General features: G+C 48.4%; 1 protein-coding gene across 1 annotated transcript in view; it reads left to right on the forward strand.

Moving 5' to 3' along the window:
- Positions 1–14,038, forward strand: part of LOC138097528 (NPC intracellular cholesterol transporter 1-like) — a 69,582-nt gene that overhangs the window by 13,644 nt on the left and 41,900 nt on the right. The window lies entirely within an intron of this gene.

A 14,038-nucleotide genomic window follows, 5' to 3' on the forward strand; every position in this document is an offset into this window, starting at 1 on the left:
CCGTCTCCGAAATGTCACATACACACAATGAAATCCTGTAAAATTAGTAAAAGTAGTGAGGTAGGAAAGCATACTGCTTAATGTAAAAAAAAAATAGAGCAAGCTGCAGGGACTTCCCTGGTGGTCCTGTGGCTAAGACTCCACGCTCCTAATGCAAGGGGCCTGGGTTCGATCCCTGGTCAGCGAACTAGATCCACATGCTGCAACTAAAGATTCCAACAAAGGTCAAAGATCCCATCTGCCACAACTAAGACCTGACACAACCAAATAAATAAATATTTTTTTAAAAAGCAAGCTGCAAACGGTATACCATATGGCCCCACTTGTTTAAAAAGCCCACATAGTTTATTCACAAACATGTTTTCAAATACATAGATGTTTTCTGGAGGATCTTTCTGCACATTGATAAAGATGCACACATGCAATAATTTCATTGACCCTTTTTGTCCTTTATTTTTAATGCAATCAGTGTTGGATGATGTTTATAATGATAGTGGTATTGACAAGTATTTAAACAAACAAATGAAAAGCCTCTCCTAGGACTTTGACTACATGTCAGTTGAAATAAAAATGCACAATGTAAAAGTTGTCAGTTAAGTTTTATTCAGGGACCTTACTGAGGACCATAGCCAGAGAGACAGGCCTCTCAGAGAGCTCTGAGGACCTGCTCCAAAGAGGTAAGGGAAGAACCTGTGTGTACATGAACTTTTCTGCTGGGAAAAAACATGTAATGAAGCATGAAAAGATTACTGCTGTCGACTTAAGATGCACAACGTGAGAGATGCAAGTTAAGTTTAACTGGGGGTAAAATGAGGACTACAGCCCAGGAGATAACACCTCAGATAACTCTGAGAAACTGCTCCAAAGAGGCAGGGGAGAAAGGTCAGCTTAGATGTGACTTTTGGTGAAGGGGGAGTACATGCAATCAAGCATATGTTTTTCCAGGAGGTTTCTCCTCGGCTCGGGGAGCCTTCACTAGTCATGAGGAACAGTGTCACCACGAAGGATCTTAGTGCTTTTCTAGATATGAGAAGATATAAGAATTGGGCTCATAGATTCAGCTCCTGATTTAAGCACCCATGTGCTAATTTGTGGTTGGCATTGCTGATCACAAAGAACAAACATTTCAAGTTAATGATTTTAGGGCTTTCCTAACTATGGGAAGATGAAAGAATCTGGGGTCTTTGAAATTTTCTCTTAGACATGTATCTTACCTGCTGCTGCTAAGTCACTTCAGTCGTGTCCGACTCTGTGCGACCCCATAGACGGCAGCCCACCAGGCTCCGCTGTCCCTGGGATTCTCCAGGCAAGAACACTGCAGTGGGTTGCCATTTCCTTCTCCAATGCATGAAAGTGCAAAGTGAAAGTGAAGTCACTCAGTCGTGTCCGACTCTTAGCGACCCTATGGACTGCAGCCTACCAGGCTCCTCTGTCCATGGGATTTTCCAGGCAAGAGTACTGGAGTGGGTTGCCATTGCCTTCTCCGTATCTTACCTAGTGACTGGTATATCTAATGCACAGAATGCTTCCAGTTGTTTTGCATCCTAAATTGCCCTCAGAGCACACACATTATGGACTGCAGTGACTAAGAGCTTAATCCTTGGGGAACTGAAGTGGCAGGCAACATTTTTTTCTTTATATGTGTTAAAACAATTTTCAGAGAAGGAGAAAATACTCCACAATGTGACCTAGAAGATCATAAATGGTGGAATTATAAATGATGTTTTTAACTCTTGCCTATAAATTTTCAAAATTGCTACCATAAGCATGGATTGCTTTATCAGCAAAAAACATTTCTCTTAAAAATAAGGTGTTTTATTTTTAAAATATATCATCACCTTTTGGATATCATCAAAGCTGTACAAAATACAGAACTAGAAATATATGTATATAGCTAAAAGATCTTTTTGTTCCTATTTTGGTGAATGTGTGTGTGTGTGTGTGTGTGTGTGTGTGTGTGTGTGTGTGTGTGTGCGCGCGTGCTTAGCTGCTCTGTTATGTCCAGCCCTTTTCGAACGACCAGGCTCCTTTGTCCCTGGGGATTCTCCAGGCAAGAATACTGGAGTGAGGTTGCCGTGCCCTCCCCCAGAGGATCTTCCCAACCCAGGGATCGAACCCAGGTCTCCCGCATTGCAGGTGGACTCTTTACTGTGTCAGCCACCAGGGAAGTCCATTTTGGTGAATAGTGGACAGAATTTACTGGGTATCAAAATTTCTGCCCATCCAAGAAATGTTTCATATGGTGCTTGAAATTTCCTTTACTCAATTCATTATTCAGTGAAATTTTTTGTTGGCGGATTGCCTGGTTTCCCCCATAAGTACTGGAAGGGCAACTAAGCCACTGAGATCCTGGGAATATGTTACAGAGGTAGTTCGGGAATTGGAATGTGAATTGGGACCACCTGGAGGGCTTCATCCTCCTAGGGTTTGCATGGGGAGGGGTGTCCAGATTGGGGCCCATAATTTGCATTTCTAAGAAATTCTCAAGGATGGTCCTGCCATCTGGCTCAGTGACAACATTTTGATTACCTCGGAGAAGGCAATGGCACCCCACTCCAATACTCTTGCCTGGAAAATCCCATGGACAGAGGAGCCTGGTAGGCTGCAGTCCATGGGGTCGCTAGGAGTCAGACGTGACTGAGTGACTTCACTTTCACTTTTTACTTTCCACCTTCATGCATTGGAGAAGGAAGTGGCAACCCACTCCAGTGTTCTTGCCTGGAGAATCCCAGGGATGGGGGAGCCTGGTGGGCTGCTGTCTATGGGGTTGCACAGAGTTGGACATGACTGAAGTGACGTAGCAGCGTGATGCATACCAAGTTATTATCATCAGTGACTACACCAGGCACTTGAGGGCAAGCAGATGCATGAAGCCAGGAGATTGCCAAGGCTGAATGTCCAGAGGGGACCCCTACAGTTTAGTGCACAGCCAAGCAGGTGTACATTTCAAGGCTGAGGAGGTGGGGAGGCAAGTCAGTAACTGCAAAGTCAGTCAAGGACAGTCTCCTTGTAGAATAAGGATGAGAACATTACCTGATCATGGTCCTACCTCCATTGGCTTTGATCATTGCTACAGATGTATATTTAGTCTTTTCATTGTACACTGGCTTCCACTGTGGGGAGGAGGGATCCTTACATCCATTTTCCTAACTTCAAAATGGAAATGACTGATGCTTTTGAGTGATCTTAATAATTACATCTGAGGGGAAATGATACCAGAAGTGCATATAACAAAAATAAGTGTCAGATCAAAAAAAGTATAAGGCTCAAAAACGAAGATGCTTCTTTATCTCTGTGTTACTTCACTTCACCTAGAACTAACGGACTCTGGTCCCACCTTTGCGTCAAACTTCCCCGGGGGTGGTTGTGGGGGTGGCTCTTCTCCCGCGGGCTGGTTCCCTGCCACGCTCTGCTCCGCCAGCAGATGGTGTGGTTCTAGAACTTTTTTTCAAAAGTGGGCTGAGAGGAGAGAAAACAGAGATTGGGCGGCTCTGAGGCATCGCATCGGCCACTGCCACGCTCCGCCCGCTCAGCTCTCAGATCACAACACTGTCAGGCCACCGCGTGGCGCCGCCCCCAGCTTTGCTAGAAGTGCCTAGGCACCGATTCCTTTCGGGGAATTGGGTCTGGAAAGAGAACTTGCTTGGGGTGCCAACTGGGTCCGCTGAGAAGTGGGATCTTAATTGGGAAAACTGTCCCCACGCACCCCGATTTGCGAAAACCTTCTCGCCCTCCCATTTCCAATCGAGGAGTGCATTGGAGAAGGAAATGGCAACCCACTCCAGTGTTCTTGCCTGGAGAATCCCAGGGACGGGGGAGCCTGGGGGGCTGCGGTCTATGGGATCGCACAGAGTCGGACACGACTGAAGCGATTTGGCAGCAGCAGCAGCAGTAGCAATGACAAAAAGGGGAGAAAGGAGTTCAAGCATCAAACCACACACTGTTGCGACAACCCCAGAAATATCCTTCCCAGGCCGGATTCCAGATGTTCAGCTCTGCCCGGGTCCCTTAGTCCCTGGCCCCACGCCGCGGCTGAGGCGGAATTAGTGCAGAGCGGGGACTGGGAACCGGCTGTGACAAGAAGCGGTCCGGGCCCCACTAGCCCCGCCCCTGCCCCGCCCTCGCCCCAGGACAGGTTCTTGGCTCGGACGGTTCCACCCAGAAGTGGGAGCCAAGTCTCTCTGACCTCCGCAGCCCGTCGCCGCGGCAGCATGAGCGTGCGCGGCCCAGCCCTCGGCCTCCTCCTGCTGCTGTTCTGCCCGGCGCAGGTGAGTGGCCGCCGGCGACCCGGGCGAGCTGTGGGGGACGTGGTGGGGCCGCGAGTCGGGGAGGGCGGCGGTCTGTGCGGCGACTCGCGTGCCTTTCTCCGGCCACGTCCTCTTCCCAATGGTCTGGAGGACGGTGGCAGCTGGGGGCTGCCTGTCTGACCTGTTTTGAACTCATTTCATCCGCGGTCATCTGACTTCTGGGTTTAGGATGTGGGATCAAAAAGGGAGGAAGAAAATGGGTAGAAAGGGATAGGATTCTTATCATTTTATCCTGCCTCCCCACCCCCTTCATTCTGCCATTTGTACAGGAATTCTTTATACATTTGTTTAGGAGATCCGACTTCTCCCCTAAAGATGAAAGAGAGTGGGGAGGTAAATAGAGGTTGGTCCGGCACCAAATCGGAACTCACCTGAGTGCTTCGCGTAAGGCAACTTGGTCTTCCAGAGAAGGCAAGTTACTTCTTATCCGCTCCCTTTACATCCATGGGAACGGAGGCCCGCAGGTGGGGGGATTAATTGAATTTCGCCTTGTCACAAACCTAGGCCTGGAGAGGATGGGCCTGGAACTCCCAGTCCTGGCCCCTTGGGTCTGCTGTCCCTTGCTTTGGTAGCCTTGGGCGTGAGCACCTCACTGCTAATTGTGTATCTACAGTTTTCTCCTTGAAAACTGTGTGGTTGGATATTGTGGGGGATGTCTAAGGATCTAGTGCTGATTAAACCAGGTCCAGTGGGAATCCCGAGCCCTGGTGCCCAGTCGTAGGCATGTGTCTATGATGAGGGTGTAGTGAGTCACAGGGGAAGGCTGATGAAGGGGTTCCCTGCACTAGAAAAACCTCTCTTTGAACCATATCGTTCTCAGCAGGGGTTGGGTGAGGCTGACCTGGGAAGGGCCTCCTGTGGTGGGGTGGCCGGGGTTGGCCAGCTGTGTGGGCTTCTGGTAGAGCACATGTCTGGTGCCTGGTGGGGAGGAGAGGCAGAGAAAAGCAGGTTTTCGGGAGGTGGTTTGAAATGGGGTCAACCCGTAGACCACCTGCTAGCTCTGTGGCTTTGGGCTCATTACTCTTCCAAGCCGAACTTTTACTGAAGATAAACAACACATCATAGGATTATTGGGATTCTTAAGTAACATGGTGTGGAGGGGCCTCATCACAGTAGTAAAAACTCAAAAAATGGTAGCAGTTATTTGCTTTGAAAATACAGCTGTTCGGTTTCCTTTCGGTTTTAGGTCAGGATCTAATAGGCAGGCTTCTGGTTAAGTAGCTTTAACTTATCTCTGAAATCCATCAGTGCCTCTCCTCCTAGGACTTCTGGAGTAGGTCAGAGGTTGGTCATAAGTGGCTTGCAAAATGCCTGGAAGCCTTGAGAAGGTCTGTGAATATGAATTGGAAACACTTCTGTTGTATTTAAGATTGGCTCCCTCAGGCTGAAAGATGAACCCATTCCTGATCTCCTTAGGAAAAACAGTTTTAATGGCTTAATTCCTACCTAGGCCTCATTATGGTCCAAGTTCCTCAAGAGAAAACAAAAAAACTTTAAAAATTACAGTCAGGAGAGAGACCATAATGAGATCCTCTAAAATGTATCTTAAATACCCATCTGAAGGCGTGCCTGGTGCTCACACAAATTATCATTTGTTATGTGGATACGTTTATCCCAGAATGGCTATAAAACAGAATTCCAGAGAGTTGTGTCAGTAAAAGTCAGACCAGTCCAGCCTCCACCCGACGTGTCCTGTCATATTTATTTGATCTGCCTACCTGACTCCAAAGGATACAAAGCTTAATCTCTGGACAGCATTCTCCAGGCTACCCCCACTACCCTTGTCCTGGATTATCCTGAATGGCCAGACTAGTCCTGGTATTCCAGCTCTCGCCAGAGCTGAAGCTGGGCATGTCTCCAGGTTCTGCCTGGAGCTTTCCTCATCCAGGACATCAGCAGAGGTGAAGGGACCAGGCCCTGCGCTCCACCTGCGTGGGCTGGCCAGGTTACAGGCATGGGGCTGGGGATAGTCCTGGATCCTGAGGAAGTGAGTCAGGACTTGACAGCTCCCTGGAGTTGTACGTAAAAGGTAGTCATGAGTTGGACGGACCAGCACATCCCTGGCATGTTGTCACAATCTAAGGATACATCAGTGTACAAGCCAAGCTGGAGTTCGAACAGTGCAGCAGCTGTGGGATGGGCATGGTGGGGGGAATGGGAGGGAGTATGCCTACCTTAGCATTCAAAACCTTTGTTCTCATTATTGGTTTTGTCACTTACCAGCCAGGTGACTTTGGAGAATCCTCTCTGAGCTCTAGTTTTCTTACCTGTAAAAGTCTGCGATGCTACTCCATGGGGTGTCTGATGAACCCAGGCGAGGAAGGAGAACTGATTCAGCTTTATGCCCAGAACTTGGTTGATGTTCAGTGAGCAACTGAACATGAGTTACTTAATAGCCTAAAGTATAGGATTCTGTTGCTGATGATCAGAGCTTCTCCATGTGATGAGATGTGCTTTCATGGAGCTCCCAATTAGAGTCTGCCAGAGTTGTTGACATATAGCAGCAGGGGCATTTTCTTTTTAAAACTGTCCTGAGTTATTCCTATTATTATTGAAAGATACTTCCCTATGCAGTCACATATTGATTAATTAAATTTTAGAGCATGTTGTGAAATAGCCATATAGCCTAACCTTTAAAAGTAGAGACATCCTGCTGCTGCTAAGTCGCTTCAATCATGTTCGACTCTGTGTGACCCCATAGACGGCAGCCCACTAGGCTCCTCTGTCCCTGGGATTCTCCAGGCAAGAACACTGGAGTGGGTTGCCATTTCCTTCTCCAATGCATGAAAGTGCAAAGTGAAAGTGAAGTCGCTTAGTCGTGTCCGACTCTTAGCAACCGCATCGACTGCAGCTTACCAGGCTCCTCCGCCTATGGGATTTTCCAGGCAAGAGTACTGGAGTGGGGTGCCATTGCCTTCTCCAAGAGACATCCTAGCCTTGTACTAAATTCTGTGTTAAAGCCAAAGTCACTTCTTACATAATCCAGTGAAGCTCCTTTAACTCATCATGTACGTTTGAATGTTTTCTGAATCAGGGAGCACTGGATGAGATATTAAGATTTCAGAGGAATTATAACCCCCAAGCTCTGCCCTTTAGGATTCTACAGTCTTACAGGGGAGTCAAGACACCAGCAAGAAAATACTCTTGCAACCTCTGCCCACATACACAACTTCTCCATTCTCATAAATATATGAATTCTGTTTCATCCTGGAGCAGGAGCCTGCAAATTAGTTGTGGATGGTTTTCTTGGGACACACCCATGCCCATGTTTTACCTGCTGTTTGTGGTTACTTTTGAGTTACAGCAGACAAGATTGAGTATGTACCACAGACCCCTTTGGGCTCACAAGCCTACCATATTTAATACGGTATCTGGCTCTCTTGGGAAAAGTTTAGGAACTTCCTGGGTGGTCCAATGGCTAAGATTCTCTGCTCCCAATGCAGCAGGCCTGGGTTCCACCCCTGGTCAGGGAAGGAAACCCCAAGTACTGCTACTAAGGAGTCCAAATGCTGCGACAAAGATCCCATGAGCCAAAACTAAGACCCAGTTCAGCCAAATAAACACGTATGTGTGTGTGTATGTGTGTTAGTCGCTCAGTTGTGTCCGACTGTTTTTGACCCCATAGACTGTAGCCCGCCAGGCTCCTCTGTCCATGGGATTGTCCAGGCAAGAATACTGGAGTGGGTTGGCACTGCAGTGGGATCTTCCCAACCCAGAGATCCAGCGCAGGTCCCCCATATTGCAGGCAGATCTTCAGTCTGAGCCACCAGGGAAGCCCAAATAAATAAATATTAAATTAAAAAGAAAAAAGGAAAAGTTTATCCAGCTAGTCCTGGTGGATCCACAGGGGAGCTTATGGAACGGAAGTGTACAGAGCTCTTGGTGCAGGATGCCTGGTGGCTTGAGCATTGAGGAGGGATGCCCATGAGCACCTCTGAGGCCACATCTGAGGTTTGCTCATCTGTAAGTTGGACATAATAATAGCACCACCTCCCTCTCCCCAGGACAGCTCACCCAGACCAGGTGAGAAGAGTCAGAGTTAAATTCATTGTTGGCAGTGAGTCTTGGGTGAGGCTTGTAAAAAGGGAGGCTGTCCCAAGATGTGGGGGTTAGGGGGAGACTGAAATCTGTGGAGAAAACAAGGGACAGCAGACAAGGGCTAAGTCTGTCCTTGGGGACCAGGATAAATACAGTTAGTTCAAGTAGAGCCAGTCATGGAGAGTAATCGAGATTTTCTTGAGAATATGTGTTTAAAAGTGAATTCACTTGTGTTTGCGTAGGTGCTATATAGGTTTACCTATTGGGGGAAATTGAAAACCTGGAAGACCAGGATCTAATACATCAACATTTGTTAAACCTGAGGAATGGGATAGGGGTGGAGAGCTGAGGGGGGTGCCCCCTGTTATCTCACGTATACTTGTGATGTCTGAGTAATTGTGATCAGTGGGTATTCTGTAATTTAAATCTACGGTCATTTATTTTTGACTTCTTAGGAATAGGTCAAATGTTTAAATGCTTAAATAAGATAGTTCTTGTGGTCACGAGTCACCCTGTAAGAGACTGGTCAGTGCCCATGAGATGAACTGGGAAGAATTATCCTTCTTTGGGCTTGTGCCCCCCCAACCCTACCCCACTGCCCCGCTCAGTGGAGCTTTTGCAACACTTATTACTAGAGATGCTGGGTGTGTTCGTGACATTCAGATCCATGGCGTTTCAACTGATGGTCACTCTACTCTATTTAATCTCAGTATAACCAAGAACATGCTCTCTGCAGTCCTTGCCACTAGACTTTTCTCTCAAGTGGTGAAGGACATCTAAGCTCATGTTTTATGTCAAAATACACATAAAGTTCATGGTTTTAAAGTACAGTCAGGAACATTAGGTATATCACGTGTCGTGCAGCCACCACCAACCATCTCCAACACTGAGCTCACATGTGGTCTGGTGCCCTTGGAGCTGTGTGTGTGTGTGTAGTCGCTCAATTGTATCCGACTCTTTGCGACCTCTTGGACTGAAGCCTGCCGGGGTCCAGCCCCCACAGGATCCAGGGAAACCCTAAGGAGAAACGGCGCCAGCAATTGATTTAGAGAGAGATAAGGAAAGAATGTTAAAGATAAGAAAATAGAGGAGAGAAAGAGGCTGATAATCCTTGGTTTACAAAAGAACTGATAAAACTTTGAGACAAGGAGTTTGCCCTGTTCACGGAGGCCGCAGGGTCCCTCCCAGTCTCCTGAGGGAGTGAAGACACAGAACGTCTTCCCGTTCAGGTCTTAGAAACCCGGGCAGATAAGTGAACACTGGGAGCTTCTATGCTCCAAGCGATCAGCCTGAAAAAGTGAGAGGGAGAGAGAGGGAATGATTGACACGGGGAGGCCAAGCTGCTTCAGTGAGCAAGGCCCAATTACTTTATTTTCAAAAGGTACTTATATACTTTTTTTTTGTACATAGAAATGAAAGATGCAAGGTCATACAGAGTCAGCCCAAACATTCCAGCAGTTTTGCCCTTATCGAAACCAGGATTTTCTCTGCATACCTTTTCCACAAATGATGTTGTGTATAGTATCTTCTGGCCTTGGAGGCCTGTGAACATTTTATGACCCTCTTTTGATAAAGGCTGCTCAACCAGAAAACATTTTTTCCCTCAAAGTGTCTTTTCTTTATATTTCTAATCTATGTCAGCCTCAGAAAATGCCAAACAGAGTTACGTTTTTCACAGAGCAAAGGTGCAGTGAGTTGCAAGAAAGAACCAATTAGCTCAAAACTCTGATATGGTTAAATTCAAGGCTACACTTGTTTTTCTTACATTCTCACTGCATTAACTAATGCATTCCCAGGTGCATGGTGGATAAGAGATATGGGAACATAGCAACAAGCATTGGCCCAGTAATGAAATCCTACATCAGCACTACTCTAATAACTTTAAACTCTTTGAATGGCTCTATGTTTTAGGCTTTCCGTGCCTCTCACAGTTGGGAGGCTGTAAATAATCACATGCGTAGCTGTAAGAGTCTGGATATACCTGCCAAGCAAGCTAGAATGCTAACAGAGGGGGTTTGATTTGAAATATTCCTCTCATGTCCAGGAGACTTATTAGCTATAGCCCTAAGTTGATTTTCTCCAGAGAAAGGTGGTCAGGGTTAGCTCCCTGTTAATGTCAGAGGAGCTGGTGAAAGTCATGAAACAGTGAAACAGACAGATTCTGGTTTTGGGATAGATGCTCGAGAAAGCCTAGGAAGCCCCTTGAGTTCTGAAGCCTTGCTTAACAGTTCTCTTCCACATGACCTTGTCATGGGTGGGATCTCCTGTGGCGGCTCCCGGCAAAAGCCCACCAGGCTCCTCTGTCCACGGGAATCGCCAGGCAAGAATACTGGAGTGGGTTGCCATGTCCTTCTCCAGGTGATCTTCCCGACCCAGGGATCGAACTTGAATCTCCTGCATTGCATGCAGATTCTTTACCTCTGAGCCAGCAGGGAAGCCCCCCTTGGAGTCCTGGCAGAACTCAAACCTTGGTGACTTTCAGTATCAGCAGGATCTGCCCTTCCAGGGGAGTATGGGTATGAAGCAGCAACAGGTGTTCTTGTATCAGTAAAGGCAGCTCTCACCCTGTCACCTTGCCTTTGGAAATCACATAGTTCCCTGGAAGACAGGTGTGTGGCCTGTGCCCAAGCCCTTGGTCTGGGTGTTGGCTCCTGCCGCCCTCACATTCCAGGGAATCTTCCAGGGATCTCAAGGTGCAGCCCTCGTCTTTGTTAATAAAGTCCTGGCTGATGCAGTGCTGTGGCCATTTGGAGACCGGAAATTCTGGTCATTGAGACTGCAGCTAGGTTCTAGACTGGCTGCAGAGATGAGCATGGCCCAGTCAGTGGTCCACGGAGGATTGACCCCAGTGCAGCATAAGGAGTAAGCGCTCCAGCTTCCAAACCAGCCAGGCCTGGCTCTCCCATTTCTCAGATGTGGCCTCAGAGGAGTCACTTTACCTGCCTGTGTAACCCTCGGTTTCCTCATCTGTGAAATGGTGTTATTTTAGTACCAGATTCACAGACCTGTTGTGGGGTTGAGCTGACGGGGGCACCCTTAGCCAGTGGCTGGCTGCCGGGTGCCGTGGGGTGGGGGTGGTGGAGGTGGCGTCCGTGGGAACAGACCAGGTGGAGGGAGGTGATGAGGTGGACAGAGGAGGCCTGTGGGCTCCCAGGGGAGGGTTCAGGGAAGGCAAGGGAGGGGGAGACTGCACCAGGGAGGCTTCCCAGAGGCTGGTGGGAGAGGACCCTGGGCTTTGAACCCTGCTGAAGAGGGCCTGGTGATGGAGGAAGGATCGGTTTCCTTGTGAGCATCTCAGCTGTTGTTGTTGGAAGTGTAGCTGGAGGGGAGTTTTGAGCGGGGAAGGAAATGGGGCCACCTTTATGGGAGGAGAAGGTGAAAGGACCAACATGGAGATGAGGTTGAACATGTGGACGAGAGTAGGGCCAGCTGGTGGAGGTCCCTGCAGAGGCTTGGGACCGTGGCAGCAGCCGGGCCTGGGGCAGAAGGAGGCACTTGGGTTTCAGCTGTAGTTGAGCCCAGGGGAGGCGGAGAGAGAGACTGGAGGTGGGCATGAGGCCTACCCCACCGGTGCAGCCATGCAAGTGAGCTCAGGGGGTTGCGTGCCTGCACACAGGGTTGGGGGAGGCTGATGCCAGAGCAAGGACCTTCATTAAAGAGTTAATTGTATCTTGTTGAGAGTCTGTTTCTGGAACTAGAATGTTCTGGTTTGAATCCTGCCTCTGCTGCTCTTGGATTCAAACTCTCTGCTTCTGTTTGTTCATCTGTAAATTGGGCGTAATGATAGCACCTTCTGGGGACTTCAGTGGTGGTCCACTGGTTAAGACTCCAGGCTTCCACGGCAGGGGGCAGGGGTTCTATTCCTGTTCGAGGAGCTAATCTCACCTGGCATGGTGCAACCAAAAAAAGAAGAAGAAGAAAAAAAAAACACTGCCCTCTCGCTCATGCTGTAAGGTTGTGTTGGGTTCACAAGGTGAGAGCAGTTAAAGCAGTGCCTGACACCCAGCAGGTGGCCTGTGAGCACCTTTGGGCCTCTCTGGTTCATGCCTCTTCAAGCAGATGACTTGGGAAAGTACACCTAAGAGCAACGACTCAAGCCCAGTTTTTTCCTGGTCCGGAAGAAGCTTCAGCTTGTTTATTTTGTTCAGGTCTTTGAACCTCTTTGGTGAAGTCCCATATACTTCTTGGAAAACCTGGAGAATGATTCCTTCCGTTTGATGGGTGGTGCTTTCTGGCTTTCTGAGTGCTTTCTCATTTATTCCTGAATTCAGTCTTCCCACCTGAATTGTGACGTAACCGGGGTCGGGGGTGGTCAGGAGTGAGTAGGAGGTGGGAGACTCCTCCTCAGCACAGCTGGGTGACTCGCTCCAGGTGCAGCTGGGCTCAGCATTTATTAAGGATCAGGGCCCAGGACTCCTGACCTCACGCCCCTCAAGCTCGTTCTCCAGCCCCATCTCTTCTGCCTGGTGGGTAGAAACACCTTTGCTTTGAACCAGATGGTGTAGATTATGAAGGGTGACCTTGTAAATAGGACCCAGAGAGCATTGGGTCATCTTTATTGTCCCGTAGAGCGCCGAGTGCTGAGGAAGGGGAAGAGAGACTCCAGATGCCCATCTGTTAGTCATGCAAGAGGTGCGGGGTGTTTTTTTGACTGGATTCCTGTCACCCCTGCGGGTGATGAGCCCGAGTGCCCCTTGGCCAGCACCTCCTTGCCCTGTTGGTCTGTTGAGAATTCTGTGCAAGAGGGGTGGGGTGGGGAGAGGTGAGAATTCCAAGGGGTGGGTCCCTAGTATGTAAGTTACAGGTCAACATCAGTAGTTGTTACCCTCCTTGGCTTCCTTGCCTTTCCACACTTCAGTAGATGGATGATGGCCTTTTAGTGGGAAACCCAGAATCGGAAAGAGCAGTACTTTTCCTAGAACCACTGGGTTTACAGACAAAATTATGATTCTTTTTATATAGGAATGGTGGAATTTTGTAAGTTCTTGCCAAAGGTTTGGGACATGGCATTGCTGAATGCTTGTCGCTTCCTCATTTGTTTAAGTTCCCTCCCTCCCTCGTGGCCTAAACCTATGGCTTAATGAGTCAAGCTGAGGTAAGGCATAATTGCTGGTTTAAAATATCGAAAGGATGAATTCAGAGACAAGTCTTGTGGGCCCTTAGATTTCCCCCCCAGCACCCCTCCATCTCCTGCCTGCTTTTCCTCCCATGTTTTCAGGGCCTGTTGTGAGGTTTGTATCTTTTCATCAGGGACCAGCGCCGCTCAGCTCCTTGCAGGGTGTGTGGGTCACGTGCCCTTGTCCTTGGAGACAGTTCACTGTCTTGCATCTGTGCCCATTTTTCAAAAATGGCTTTTCCATCAGGCACCTCGGAAGCCATGGTTACTTCTCAAAAGCTGCTGTTTCCCTACAGGACAGCTGACTGCACAGTCATGCCAGCCGTGACCCTGGCCAGCTTGGCGGAGCTTGGTGGCCTTGCTAATGAGATGAGTCATACTCGTGCACCCCCTGACTTTTCTGATGCCATGTGACTCTCACATGGGGAATAGGAATGGCCCTTGAGAAATCTTTATGCAAGAGGTTTTACATGTTTTCAAGATTCTGAGATGATTTTCCTTAGAGTATGCACATTTCTTGTGTTTTACTTAACCTCAAGGACAAGATACTCGTTCCTGTTCCTCCTCCTTATGGGTC

The sequence above is a fragment of the Capricornis sumatraensis genome, chromosome 21 (genome assembly GCF_032405125.1).
Source record: "Capricornis sumatraensis isolate serow.1 chromosome 21, serow.2, whole genome shotgun sequence".
Taxonomy (NCBI): Eukaryota; Metazoa; Chordata; class Mammalia; order Artiodactyla; family Bovidae; genus Capricornis; species Capricornis sumatraensis.